The sequence below is a fragment of the Theropithecus gelada genome, chromosome 5 (genome assembly GCF_003255815.1).
Source record: "Theropithecus gelada isolate Dixy chromosome 5, Tgel_1.0, whole genome shotgun sequence".
Classification (NCBI taxonomy): Eukaryota; Metazoa; Chordata; class Mammalia; order Primates; family Cercopithecidae; genus Theropithecus; species Theropithecus gelada.
This window is the reverse complement of record NC_037672.1, coordinates 71,935,620-71,950,492: the sequence shown is the minus strand read 5'-3', so window position 1 is coordinate 71,950,492 and position 14,873 is coordinate 71,935,620. Positions and strand designations below refer to the sequence as shown.

General features: G+C 34.1%; 1 long non-coding RNA gene across 1 annotated transcript; it reads left to right on the top strand.

Moving 5' to 3' along the window:
• Nucleotides 1-1,238: 1,238 nt before the first annotated feature.
• On the top strand, nt 1,239-14,654 carry LOC112624276. Its single transcript, XR_003119385.1, has 8 exons — nt 1,239-1,295; nt 4,046-4,069; nt 7,855-7,881; nt 9,343-9,366; nt 9,459-9,503; nt 10,387-10,506; nt 11,129-11,171; nt 14,570-14,654. It is a non-coding gene; the product is annotated as an uncharacterized LOC112624276 (long non-coding RNA).
• Nucleotides 14,655-14,873: the final 219 nt, after the last annotated feature.

Genomic DNA, 14,873 nt, shown 5'->3' with positions numbered 1-14,873 from the left:
CGTACATCAATGGTACAAGATACACCTGCCATGGTAGAAAAACCCAAACAATAAATGTGATGGGAAAAAGTAACTGGCAAAGGAAGAAGCATGGTGGCACCACAAACCTTGTGGCCTTAGGTGCAGCCTGCACTCTTCCTAGTGAGGGACTAGGAAACATACTTTACTCTTCTTCCAAGCTGTAAGTATCACCTTCAAATGGACAGTTGACAGTCACTTAAAGATAACATTTGTGTCCTCCAGAAAGGGTATGTGGGACTTGGTTTGCCACATACCTCACCAGGCCTGTGTCACAATATTTTGTGTCCCTTGTCACCTTCTGTAGGCATTTGATATTGTATGAATAATAAAAAATTCATAAAAACTTAAAATAAAACATTTTTATTCATGTGCTATTTTGATAGTGATGACTCTGATGATAAATGTTTTAATTTTTAATTAATGTATTAAATTCCTAATAAATGACATAATTTTTAAGTAGTAGTGGCTTGGGCTCTGAGTATTTAATTAATTACCCCTAATATTCTAGCATGACTCCAAAGCTTAATCATGAAAGTAATGTTAATTCTTCTTTTCTTCCCCTAAAAGGAATCTGCAGAAGTTTTCACAGGGGTAATTTTTATTCAAATAAAATAAAATTAATACCACTTAGTAGGATTTTCTTTTTGTGTATTTTTAGAGAATTTGTTTTTTTTTCTTACCAGGAAATTAAGTGCACTGTGTACCAGAAGCACTATGTAAAACAACTGACAAATTTCTCATATAAATGATAATTTCAAGTAAAACATCTTATTTTGGCTGTTTCTTCTCTCAAATATTCACACAATTCATTCTATCCCATTAAGAAATGTATCCGCCGGCTCGGTGGCTCACGCCTGTAATCCCAGCACTTTGGGAGGCTGAGGCGGGCGGATCAAGAGGTCAAGAGATCGAGACCATCCTGGCCAACATGGTGAAAAACCGTCTCTACTAAAAATACAAAAATTAGCTGGGCGTGGGGGCGTGGGGGCGCCTGTAATCCCAGCTATTCATAGGGCTGAGGCAGGAGAATCGCTTGAGCCCGGGAAGCGGAATATGCAGTGAGCCGAGATCACGCCACTGCACTCTATCCTTGCGAACGAGCGAGATTCCGTCGAGAGAGAGAGAGAGAGAGAGAGAGAGAGAAATTTATCCCCAATATCTGAAGTGTAAACATTCTCAAGCTACACGAGGTCATATAATCAAGGAGTCCCCAAACCACAGGGGGTACCCGTACGGGTCCTTGGCCTGTTAGGAACCACGCAGCACAGCAGGAAGTGAGCTGCAGGCAAGTTAACATTAGCCTGAGCTCGGCCTCCTGTCAGATCTGCTCTGGCGTTAGATTCTCAGGAGAGTGAACCCTGTTGTGAACTGCGCATGAAAGGGATCTAGAATCTTTCTAATGCCTGATGATCTGCGGTACAACAGTTTTATCCCCAAACCATACCCCCGCCCCATCCGTGGAAAAAATTGTTTTCCACAAAACCGGTCCTTGATGTCAAAAAGGTTGGGGACTCCTAATGTAATCCATCCTCTGCGGACTAGAGAAGTTTGCTGCGTGTGTAGGGAAAGCGCATAGATTTTGGTATCAGGCAATTTGTATTCCAACTCCAGCTCCACGAGTTGTTACTTAACCTCTCCAAGCTCCAGTTTCTTTAACTGAAAAGACGGAGAGCTGCATTAACCCCGCAAGATTGTATTAGATGACATATATTTAATTTTTACAAAAATTGCTTGGAACACAGTAAATTCATCTAAAACATTGACAATTATTACCTATCTCAACACAGAACAGGCATGCTTTCTAAAACCTTTATAATAGAAACATCTGTTTTTGAACACTTAAAAACAGAATGCTCCAAATAAAACCTGTCGTTTTAGGAATTTAGATCGTTACTAACTTCTTTGTTGCTATAAATATCTTTCCTACATTTTGTCAAAATACTTCCAGTAGCATTCTCATTTTGTACCTCTCTTAATGTAACCATCCAACAATTCTAAAGACCCGTTGACTTTCTACACACACTTATTTTTCACTCTCTATTAAGAGAAAATTCTCCTGAGGAAAAAATGCTATTGTGGTTTTATATTTAATTCCTAAAAACAATCTTTGTAAAGTCAGTTCAAAGGCTCTGGAACTTACTAGAATACTTAGTTACTAGGCAAACTTCTCGTTATATTTTAACAGATATAATCCTACATGGTAAGTAATGCTCAGACAGTTTAAGCAATTCGATCGGGGTCGGGGATTCCAGTGCCTTGGGTAAAGAGAATTAAAGTTCAGTTCTGACTCCAAAGACCAGACTAACTTCCAACACACATAGAAAAGGATTAAGTTGAGACACGCACCTTGTGATTGTGTGGGGTTTTTTTTGTTTTGTTTTTTGTTTTTTATTTCCTTTCTTAAACATACTTTTTTTCCCTACATAGATAACTTTCTCCCGTGGTCTTACTTAATTTGATAATTTTTCAATTCTGCAATTTGATATAAATGTAGACAAAGTTAAGGTAAATTTTATGTATCTAAACTATTACTTTTTCTAAGTAAATTGGCCACAACTTATAAATTTTCTAATTAAAGTTTTAATTCACTCAGTTTTGCTAACATTTGCTTTGATTCATTAAGGATATAAAATAGTGGAATAAATATTCATAATTTCCTTTCTCTCTAGAACAAAATCAGCCCATTTTATCAGAAGTGGAACTTCCTCCCATTTCTTCAGGTTCCTTATCAACATCATATCGTTATGAACCCAGGGGATCAGCGTAAGACAAGTGTCTACCCCTTTGTTCCCACTCTAGTAAGTTTTGCATTTTTAAGGGGCGAGGGGTACAGGATAAAAATATATACAGTGGCCAGGTAAGGTGGCTCACACCTGTAATCCTAGCACTTTGGGAGGCTGAGACAGGAGGATCACCTGAGGTCGGGAGTTCAAGATCATCCTGGCCAACATGGTGAAACCCTGTCTCTACTAAAAATATAAAGATTAACTGGCGGGGGGGCGGGTGCGGGGGGTGGTGCATGCCTGTAATCCCAGCTACCTGGAAGGCTGAGGCAAGAGAATTACCTGAACCAGGGAGTGGGAGGTTGCAGTGAGCCAAGATCCGCCACTGCACTCCAGCCTGGCAACAGAGCGAGACTCCCTCTCAAAAAAAAGTACAATAACTAGAGGCAAAATGCATCCAAAAGTTCTAACTTTAAAAGTAGGACAGTCTTGGCCAGGTGCAGTGGCTCACACCTGTAATCCCAGCACTTTTGGAGGCTGAGGAGGGCAAATCACCTGAGGTCAGGAGTTCGAGATCAGCCTGGGCAATTTGGTGAAACCCCGTCTCTACTAAAAATACAAAATTAGCCTAGCATGGTGACACATGCCTGTAATCCCAGCTACTTGGGAAGCTGAGGCAGGAGAATCGCTTGAATCTGGGAGGTGGAGGATGTGGTGAGCCGAGATCGAGCCATTGCACTCCAGCCTGGGCAACAAGAGTAAATCTCTGCCTCACAAAAAAAAAAAAAAAAAAAAAAAAGTAAGACAGTCCAAATATAATAACAAATAACAATAGTAGCAGTAGTGACAAATAAGTACTAATTTAATTTAAATCTAACATATATGCCCTAAGTATTTGCTTATATATCATTTCACTTGGTCCTTCAAACAATTCTTTAATGTAGGGGGGGAGGATAGAAACCAGTATCTTCATTTAACAAAGGAAATGTAATATGGGGAAATGTAAGGAAGTACTTGCTCAAACTCTAAGTAACCATTTCCATTTTGTTTCATAAAGCGGATTTGTCTTAAGGAGCTTTTTCTAACATGAGCATTAAGTAACCCAAGTTCTCCTCAGCCTTTTGATCAGATCATAAAATTAAAGCTTTTTTGTCTTGTTACAGGACCAATAAATATAGCCACCCAATAAAAAGCCTAGTTTGATTTCCCTTATTTCATCTCCAGGAATAATTAAAAGTCCAAAGAAAGGGAAAAATAACAAGTTTATAAGTAATTAAACATACTATTTATATTTTTTTAAGGAATCTGCCAGCATCTCTCAGAAAGTAAGTACAAACCGCTTATATTAAATATATTTAAAGAATTACTTTTTATTTATCTATTATGACTTGCTTTTCATTTATAACAATATGTTATTTATTTTGTTGAAATATAAGGAGAAAAATGAAGTAGTTATACATACCAGTCAGGTAAAATGTGTTTATGTATTTACTGGTTCATCGATGAGATATATCTTAGATGTATGTACATTATGTTTTACCAATCTTATTCTTTATATGTATCGTTTTAAATATCTAAGTATGAAAGAGGTAATGAATGGATGTCAAGAGGGTCCCAAGAAAATATACTTGTGTGACATTTGTGAACCACATTGTCAAAGTTAGATAGTCCTGAAAAGATTTCTTGTTATTTTTCCTTCACCTTTCTATCACCAGTTGGTTGCAAATTTGTCATCAAATGCTAGACTGGCACTATATTCCTCTTGAATCAGTAGATACTTTCTTTTAATTTCTTTCCAAGAATATAAAGCCCCTCATTCTAAAACCTAAAAGATGAAACAATTTAATGACAGTGTATTTGAGAAAAACCAATAGTCAAGCATATTTGGAAACAGTATATAATATCAACTCATATAATAAATAACAAGATTTTCTGTATTCTTTAAATTTATTTACTATATTAACTTAAATTTGTCATTGCTAATGTAGATTATTATTTCATTGTTAGAATATAAATTAAAAATATTCTGTATATAAAAAACATGACAGTTTTAGTTTGGCATAAAGATTCTGCTATTTATATACAGAAGCCCTGCAGAATTAATTGGTTAAAAGACCTGGGACAGTCTTCCTATACCAATGAACAGACACCAAACTTGCCATCATCTTGCTCTACCTCCCTTCCTTTTTACTCCATTGATATAGGAAAGCTAGTTTCCGTTTTCATATTAGCCTATAACTTCTAAGGGAAAGTAGTAGATCTTAATTTGAGACTAATGGAGAGTTTTATAAATAGGAAATAGGAAAATTTCACTGTTTTGTAAACATCTGCATTTTTCTTAAAGGAAGAATTATTGAATTTATCTAAGTTTTATAGGGATGTTTGAACCCACAAAAATTTAAAAACACTGAGACATATCCTCACTATCAGAATTAAGATATTTTACACTTTTGCCAGTAATATGGAAGCATAGCAGATGATGTGCATGTGAGAGTATATGCATCTATATGCATAAGTTTATTTATATATCATTCTTTGAACACATATTTAAGCTGATTTTTCCCTTATGTTATAATATTGATGATCACCGAAAAACTGAAAACATAGGAAACCGGTGATAATGAAAACAAACAACTACTTTTGTCATAATTTTATGAATAATCAAGTAAAGGAGGTTTAAACTTGCATGAATCAACTAACCAAACTAAATTTGTCAGTTCCCATGAGAAATGGAAGCCTAATCAGTTAGTAGTTTTCATTCTTTGTTAAAATTTTTTCAGTTAATTCCACTGTGTACATCTTCATTGATACATCTTCATTAGTTTCCTAATGATAAATGATGTTTCTATTTTTTAATTAGAAAAATAACAATATTCTTATAATAATTTATTTTATACATATACGAATACATTAATACGATACATTCCTAAAAGTGAAATTTTGGGGTTAGAGGATATGTACATGAAATTTGTATAATATTTTTGTCACAAACTTTAATACCACAAATTAATAAGTAACACATATGTCACTATAAATTATGAGTATTGTAATTAATACTTATAGTTCTATATTTTATAACAGTTTTATTTCATACATATATGATCCTAAACACGATTTCGTTTTACTTGTGTTTATTTCTCTTTAGAACATTCATTTTAGACAATAACATTACTTTTAATAAAGTTAATATATTAAGTAATAAATTGCTTTTACCACACAGTAAGTTCTCATAGTCAACATGAGACTCTGAATATGACAAGATGATATCAGAAAGATCCTAAGGGCCTTATTTCCTGTTGAAAATCTCCTTCAAGTAACTCATATTAGCGTTTAGATTGGGCTTCATTTCTTTTGAAAAGCATACATACCCTGAATTTAAAAGTAGTTTCTCTCTGTGTGTAGTTTGGTTTGTTTTTGAGATTTACAAAGAGTATCATACTTAATGTAGCCTCCTTGGTGTTGCATTTTTCCCTCAATAGATTTCTAGCACATTCATCCATATTGTCACTTGCAGGTATAATCTACCTATTTACACTGCTGATGATATTCCACAATTCAGTCCTCTAGTGCCCTGTAATTAGAAGGCATTTGAGTTGTTTAGGTTTAGTATATTTATTTTTAGTTTTGGTAGGTATTTTCAAACTATTTTTCTTTGAGGTGAACTAAAATTTTTTCCAGCCACTAATAAATAGGAATTTACAGTAGCTTTTTGACCTAGTGGTTGGCATTTCTGATGCAACACTCTTCTAGATCTTGAAGCAGTTTTAGAAACTCATTCATGGGCATTAGGCAAGAGAGACCAGAAAGAGACTTCTGCTCCAGGCAGGCCTCAATGGGAGCAGTGACAACCCAAGACCACCCCATCAGACAATGCCAACCTGGGAGGTTTATAGATAGCTGATAGATTTAGTTTATAACCTGGCAAGATCTCCATAGCATGATTTTTCATCTTGGATAGTTTTCTGAGTTTGTTACAGAGGCAATTGAAGAGATTTTTCTGCTTCTGAAGGTATTCATTGTGACACAGAGTAAAAAATAAAGTCAGACTTGAGACTGAGGTAAGAAGCAAGGAGGGGGTCAGGCCCTAAAAAGAAATCTTGCCTGTGGTCAGCAAAGCAGCAGCAGGCATCTGAGACAGCCATCGCCCTAGCCTTGGGCAAAGAGGGAATTTCACGAAGGAGGGGAGGAAAAGAGAGATCAGCGTCCAGATTTGTTGCTAATGATCCTCCAAAGGGCATTGCTTCTCCAAATCCAGATCCTCTCTGGGAAGGGAATCTTCTAAATTAGTTTTTTGCTTTCCTGTAAGTTTTCATTCTTGTAAACTTTTAAACTTGCCAATTTGTTTTTTCCCCTTACCTGTTCTCTATCCAAGCTGTTATTTATATAATATTTTTTCCTGAAATTATGCTTTTTCAAAACTTGTTATTGCTAATAAGAAGAAATGTTAGGCCGGGCACGGTGGCTCACACACTTTGGGAGGCAAGGCGGGTGGATCACCTGAGGTCAGGAGTTTGAGACTAGCCTGGCCAATGTGGTGAAACCCCATCTCTACTAAAAAAGTACAAAAATTAGCCAGGTATGGTGGTGGGTGCCTGTAATCCAAACTACTAGGGAGGCTGAAGCAGGAGAATCACTTGAACCCAGGAGGTGGAGGTAGAAGTGAGCCAAGAGAGTATGATTGCACTCCAGCCTAGGCGACAAGAGAGAGACTCTGTCTCAAAAATTTAAAAAATACAAATAAAAATAAAAGAAATGTTATATATACTTAACTTATAAGTTTGATTATATATCTGTTTTAAATAAATATGCAATTATCAAAATTATTTAAATGAGTTGCCTAAAAGTATGTGCTTCCTAAATTACTCTTACGAAAAATTCATTCATTCAATTATTATGTATTTAAGAAATACTGTATTTAGCAAATACCATGTCCCTTACATGTTTCCAGATCTTAGAGATTAAAAAAGTGATTAAAGGAGCATTACAAATAAATTTATTTTTATTATTCTTCTTTACAAAAGAGTAGTTTTTCTCCATACCTCCAAGTGGAAATTACGTATAATCAATACACTGAGAACAATGTGTCTAATTCTTGTTTTATTCCTTTAAGGAAACACCAAAAAAGACTGTTAATATGGTAAAGTATTGTTTCTATATGAAGCTGTATTTGATTCATATTTCTAAAAACTAAACATTAAAATATTAATACTCCGGAAATTCTCCTCTTTTAATAAAATTGAGTGATATTTTAGTTTACGTAAAAATCCTCTTTACTCCTTAACTGTGATTTTCTCAATTGACCTAAATTTTTTTCAGTCAAGACCTTCCATGTTAGCAAGACCTCTCCACATAGCCTAAGTATTCTGTTTTTTGCTGCTGCTTTCTTTTTTAAAAAAACAGATTTCTACCATTTTTTGAACTGAGAATTTTATAGCTATTAGTCTTTTTCACCTGTCATAATAATACCTTTGCTGTAATATAAAAAAGATCTTTTGTCCACAAATATTAAGAATATACTGCTAAGTATTTAATTGCCCTGATTCTAAAATTTTGATTATTATACTTTTTATTTCTCAAATAATGTTCTAGTAGGTTATCTCTAGGGAGGAAAATGATAATATAAAAATCAAACAATTAACCAGTTCATTGAGAAATACTCTGTTTCTTGCTGTTGACTGATTATTTTAAGTAAATTAGGTGTTATGCTATTGACATATCGAAAGGAAACAAAGGAAAACCCTTGTAAAACATACACAGACTCAAAGTCATGTTAGAGTTCTGGAATGAACCATCTACATGGTCAAGAGTAGCTGTTCTATCACACACTTTCAGATAATGTATGTCTGACCTCTGTTACATTAGAAAAAATGAATTTTTAAAATAAGATAGTCAAATCAGGATTCTGTCAGTTGCCTTCACTATAGTTTAATATCGTTTAGGAGTTGAATACTGGACTGGGTTACAAGTTATGTAAATCATAGGTTCAGGGAATACCCGCGGTGAGAGAAAGCGCCAAGTGGGAGAGGACAGTTGGAAAGGGTCTTGTGAAGTTGAAGTATGAATTGTGGCACAGGATCTTGTGGCCTGGGGCCCAAAGCAAGCAAGATCTTCCTTCTTAGTGCCTTGGGAAACATGCTTTACCCTTTCTCTCCACCTCAAACTGTGGGCCTATGGACACTAATCTAAAAAACATTGGTCCTCCAAGAAAGAACCAGATTTTGCCACACACCTCAGTAGGCTTAATTATTTTTCCTCTCTCTCTTTCTCTCTCTCTCTGTCTCTCTCTCTCTTTTGCATCTGCCCATATTACATGGAAATTTGACATTATATGAACAATGAAGGTAAATGGAAAATATGAAATAAAATGTATTTTCAGTAAGGTACCATTATGTTGACACAGGACATGTCCTTTTAATGTATACTTACATTCATTTAATTCAGAACAGATTTCTATAAAGTAGGACTGTGTTTCTTGGTAGTAACAGCTTGACCCTGAATTATTAAAATAATTAGCCCTAATTCTATATTATTATGATACAGACAAAAATTACTATTGGGCTATCCAAGTGAGGTTATTTATTCATTTTCTTTCCCTAAGGAATCAACTGAAGTATTCACTGAGGTAAGTAAGTTTTATTTAAACAAAATGAATAAAATATAATCTCAAAACATTTTCTTTTGTATTTTATGACCAATTATTTTTGTTATTAGCAGAAAACTGAGCTGACTGAAGAAGCAAAGAATTACCAAAAACATCTGGTAAATTTTCCATACAATCATAGCACGATTAGATTTTACTTGGAAACTGCCAAGTCGCAATCCTCTTGACCAAAAAAAAAAAAAAAAAAATACTATGTTTACCAAGTTCTAATTTTTATAAAAGTCTTCTTATACTTTTAAAAATGGTTACAGAAGCACTCGCCAACTGTACCACTTACATTATTGCTAAGTATCCACCCAACAATTATTCCATGGCAATTCTAAAATTCCATTGATTTTCCACTTTGTAAAAATGAGAACTTAGCCTAAAAGAAGATGCCACTGTATTTAATTTCAACTTAAATCCCTACAACAATCTGTGGCTAAATCTATATAGATAAATAGAACATAGAAGAGGCAAATATGTACTCATAATAAAATACATGTCAGGCATTATGCAAACAAAGTACTCTTTCCGTATTAATTCTTTTACTTCTACAAGACAAATAATACTCAGAGAGATTAACTGACTCAGTGTCATAGGTTCCACTAAGTTAAATCACACATTCTATATGACTCTGAGGACCAGGGTTTTCCTACCAGAAATAGAAAATAAACTACAACTGGGGACACTTATCTTGGTCAAGAAATTATCTTCTTGCCTTTTTACATGTATTTTTAATTTTATTCTTCCTTGTTTTTGATTTCTTTCACTCAAGCACTTTGGCTTTGGGGTCTGAATTAAGCAAAGAATTTTCTTACTTCTACAGTTAATTCTATAAATGTAAGCATAGAGTTAATTTTGTATGAATCAATTTTCCTTTAATTAGATTCATTTGGTAAAATGTAGAATTTATCCAAATAAAGTTTTGATTCATTTGGTTAGGTTCAGGTCTGTCTGATTCATGGGACATCGAGATAATTATTTATATATTTTTTCTAGAAAAAGATCAACCAATATTATCAGTTTGCCTTGCCCCAATATGTAAAATATCAATATCGCAAAATTATGGAACCATGGAAAAACATGAAGACAAATGCTTAACAAGTTATCCCCGCTCTGGTGAGTGCTGTCTTTTTATTTGTAACTTAAAAATTGTTATCATTTGTGCTAAAAGTAAGCTGGGGGGATGAAATTGACATAATTCCAATAAACTCAAGTAGAAGCTGAAACAAATAGAAATGTCTAAGCTAGAAATCAAATAATAAGTCATAATGCAAATACAGCCTAATAAATAAAAATAATGTTACAAAAGTATCTGAAATTGTAAAAAGTAGCTGGACCAAGTGCTAGTTAACGTTTATCCTTTATCTTATTTTTTTTTTTTTTTCAAAAAAAAAAAGACATTTGACCTAGGAAACATTTCTTCTAACATGAAGAATGAAAGAGAGAACAGAACATTGAACCCAGAGAACTAAAGTGTATTATAAACAACATGGGTTTTGGAATCAGGAGACCTAATATAAATAGGCTTTTGAACTTAGGCAAGTCACATCATTTCTCTGGATATTTTTAAATACGATTTAGTTTTTTAGATATGCATGTAGCATTTAAAAGTGTCTTCCATATAATTTGAGAAAAATCAGAATTTAGTACCTATGATTTGCATATGAGATGGAGATTTGTTCCTGTACATTTTTTTAAAATAAAATTCTTCAATTTTTTGTCTTTTCTCTTCAAAGAGGGATTTTTAAGATTATTGAATTCACTGCTTCTACTTTACTTTGGTAAGTGCCTTTAGGCCTAGAATTTAAGCAATAACTTTTATGTGAAGAAAGTGATATTAAATAACATTATTAAGTAATATACTTTCAACTTTAATTAAATCATATTTTGGTTTATAAAGTTTTAAATTTTGCTTTCATCTTTTTGACTCACAAATGTAAGTTGTCTGGGTAATTTGCATGCATATTTCATAAATATTTTAAATATAAATTATAGTACATTTCCTCCATAGCTAATGGTACATTCAGCCAGAAGCAATGGCTCTGAGTAAAAATTGTCACAGGCACAGTATTCACACAGATGATTTCCTGTCATCTTTGAGTTGTGCCAAGAAATTCAGACCTGGCACTTTGGTTTGAGAAAAGATATGCAATATCAAGAGAGTTTCATACACAATTCAAGCCATTTAAGACAAATTTCCTGCATCATTTTCTCTGGAAAAATTAATGTTTTATACAAAAATCTTTGCTTATTTTTAAAATTTCTCTCTTTGAGAATTTATTCAATGGATTTAGAGCCATGATGGCAACTCAAGAAAATTATAATGCCCTTTGTGTAGTCATGTTTTATTTTTCTTATTTTGCTCTTGCAGCATTCAGGTTTATCTCCTATCCTAGAATTCTGTCTCATTTAATTTAAATGCTTTGTTCTTTTTATGTGTCCTGAACACAAATTTCTAACATGACAAAGTAGGTTTCAAAACAATAAATAATAATAGTAATAATAATTTATCGAGGTCATATAGTGCACCAGTTACAATTCTAAGCCCTTGCCTATATTGACTAATTTAATGTTCACAAAAAACCTATCAAGTAGTTAATACTATCAGCTGATTTTTTTTCCATAAGTTATTGGGGTACAGGTGGTATTTGGTTGCATGAGTAAGTTCTTTAGTGGTGATTTGTGAGATCCTGGTGCACGCATCAGCCGAGCAGTATACACTGCACTGTATTTGTTGTCTTTTATCCCCCCCACCTCACTCTTCCCCTCAAGTCCCCACAGTCCATTGTATCATTCTTAGGGCTTTGCATCCTCATAGATGAGCTTCCACATATCAGTGAGAACATACGATGTTTGGTTTTCCATTCCCAAGTTACTTCACAGAGAATAATAGTCTCCAATCTCATCCACGTCCTAGAAAATGCAGTTAATTCGTTCCTTTTTTGTGGTTGAGTAGTATTCCATCGTATATACATACCACAATTTCTTTATCTACTCATTGATTGATGGGCATTTGGGTTGGTTCCATGGTTTTGCAATTGTGAATTGTGCTGCTATAAACATGCGTATGCAAGTATCTTTTTCTTATAATGACTTCTTTTCCTCTGGATAGATACCCTGTAGTGGGATTGCTGGATCAAATGGTAGCTCCACTTTTAGTTCTTGAAGGAATCTCCACACTGTTTTCCATAGTGGCTGTAGTGGTTTACATTCCCACCAGCGGTGTGTAAGTGTTTCCTGATCACCACATCTATGCCAATATCTACTGTTTTTGATTGTTTGATTAGCAAATAAAAACATAAAGTGGGGAAAGGCCACGCTTTTCAACAAATGGTGCTGGTGTAATTGGCTGGCCACATGTAAGAGAATGAAATTTGATCCTCATCTCTCACCTTACACAAAAATCAACTCAAGATGGATTAAGGACTTAAACCAAAGACCTGAAACTATAAAAATTCTGGAAAATTGGAAAAAAACCCTTCTAGACATTGGCTTAGGCAAGGATTTCATGACCAAAAACCCAAAAGCAAATGCAATAAAAACAAAGATAAGTAGCTGGGACCTAATTAAACTAAGGAGCTTTTGCACGGCAAAAGGAACAGTCAGCAGAGTAAACAGACAACCCACAGAGTGGGAGAAAATCTTCAAATCTATATATCCAACAAAAGACTAACATCCAGAACCTACAACGAAATCAAACCAGTAAGAACAAAACAGACAATCCCATCAAAAAGTGGGCTAAGGACATGACTAGACAGTTCTAGAAAGAAGATAAACAAATAGCCAACAAACATGAAAAAATGCTCAATGTCACTAATGATCAAGGAAATGCAAATCCAAATCACAATGCAATGCCACCTTATTCCTGAAAGAATGGCCATAATCAAAGTATCAATTGATTTGAGATGAAGAACCTGAAGCGGAATGGAGGTTAAATAAATTGTTCATGATAATCCTGAGAAAATATAAAAGCCCAAAAAAAATCGAATACAGATTTCCAGCCCTAGGACTCAAATGCTCTACTACCAATGCCGAACTGCACCCAAAAGGCCACATTAAGGTTTTTTTGAGAGGATATTTTCTGACTTTGAGTACATTGTACAAACTTGATTTTCTTTATTATGTTATTTTGGCCTTCCTGATAATGAAAAAGTGTGAGGCAGCTTCACAAAGTAATCTTATGTGTACAAAAATAATACCATAATTGTTCTGGCTAAGAGTTAAAAATATAGTTGTGTTTTATAAATAGTAATATTTCTTACTGTCATTATTCACATACTTATTCCACTTTTTTTTTTTTTCCGAGACGGAGTTTCACTCTTGTCACCCAGACTGGAGTGAAATGGCATGATCTCGACTCACTACAACTCCGCCTCCCGGGTTCAAGCAATTCTCCTGTATCAGCATCCAAAATAGCTCAGATTACAGGCGCCCGCCACCATGCCCTGCTACTTGTTTTTTTTTTTTTTTTTTTTTTTTTTTTTTTTTTGGTATAGAGAGGGTTTCAACCTGTTGGCTAGGCTGGTTTTGAACTCCTGACCTCAGGTGTTCCACCCGTCTTGGCCTCCAAAGTGTTGGGATTACAGGCATAAGCCACAGCGCCCGGCCTTATTCTACATTTTTTAAAAAGCTTATCATATGTCCCATGATGTGAGAGACCTGAGAGATACAGAATTATGATACCAAATTTACCTTCATTAAAGCCCTTTTTGACAAAGACACAGAAATGACAATACAATGTGCTAACTGCTAATTAGAGATAGGATATAATAATACAACAAGTTCAAGTGATGAATCAGAGATGAAATAGAGGCAGAAGGTATTGAATTGATAGAAAAATTACAAAAGAAACAGAGAAGCCAAAAAATGTACAGTGTAATTTGAAGAATTTAATTTTAAAATGATTTATTGAAATATGACCCCAAAGTCATTGTACATAAAACTTTATTTTACCAAAATCTACATTCCAATTAGATCAAAAGGCTTAAATTATAGGAAGCAGTAATATCTTATATGCCTAATAAGCAACTTAGAAAATAAGATTAAAATGTTCCTTTAAAATTGGCTGAAAATATACATATGTACCATTTAATAAATAACAATGCTATTTTTGCATGCTAGATCGAATAAGCTTGCTAATAACTCTTATTCATTAAACTGTTTAACTTTATCTCACCAGGAAACAATTTCTCCTTCTACCTCATAGACTGTATTGACTCTATCAAGCAGAAACACAGATAGTTATTAAAAATCATATTATGTGCCATGAATTATCTTAAGCATGAGAAAATGTTAACTCGTAATAGTTATAAATAACATTCTGTCAGACTAAGATGGACAAGTGTGTGTGTATACATAAACAAAAACTATCTTCTGTAATATATAAGTCCAGTATTGCTTTTTTTTTTTTTTAAAAAAAACTTTTTTCTTTTTAGGTTTGCCTGGAAAATCTGCCTTTCACAGTTCTCTACCATATTACTTCA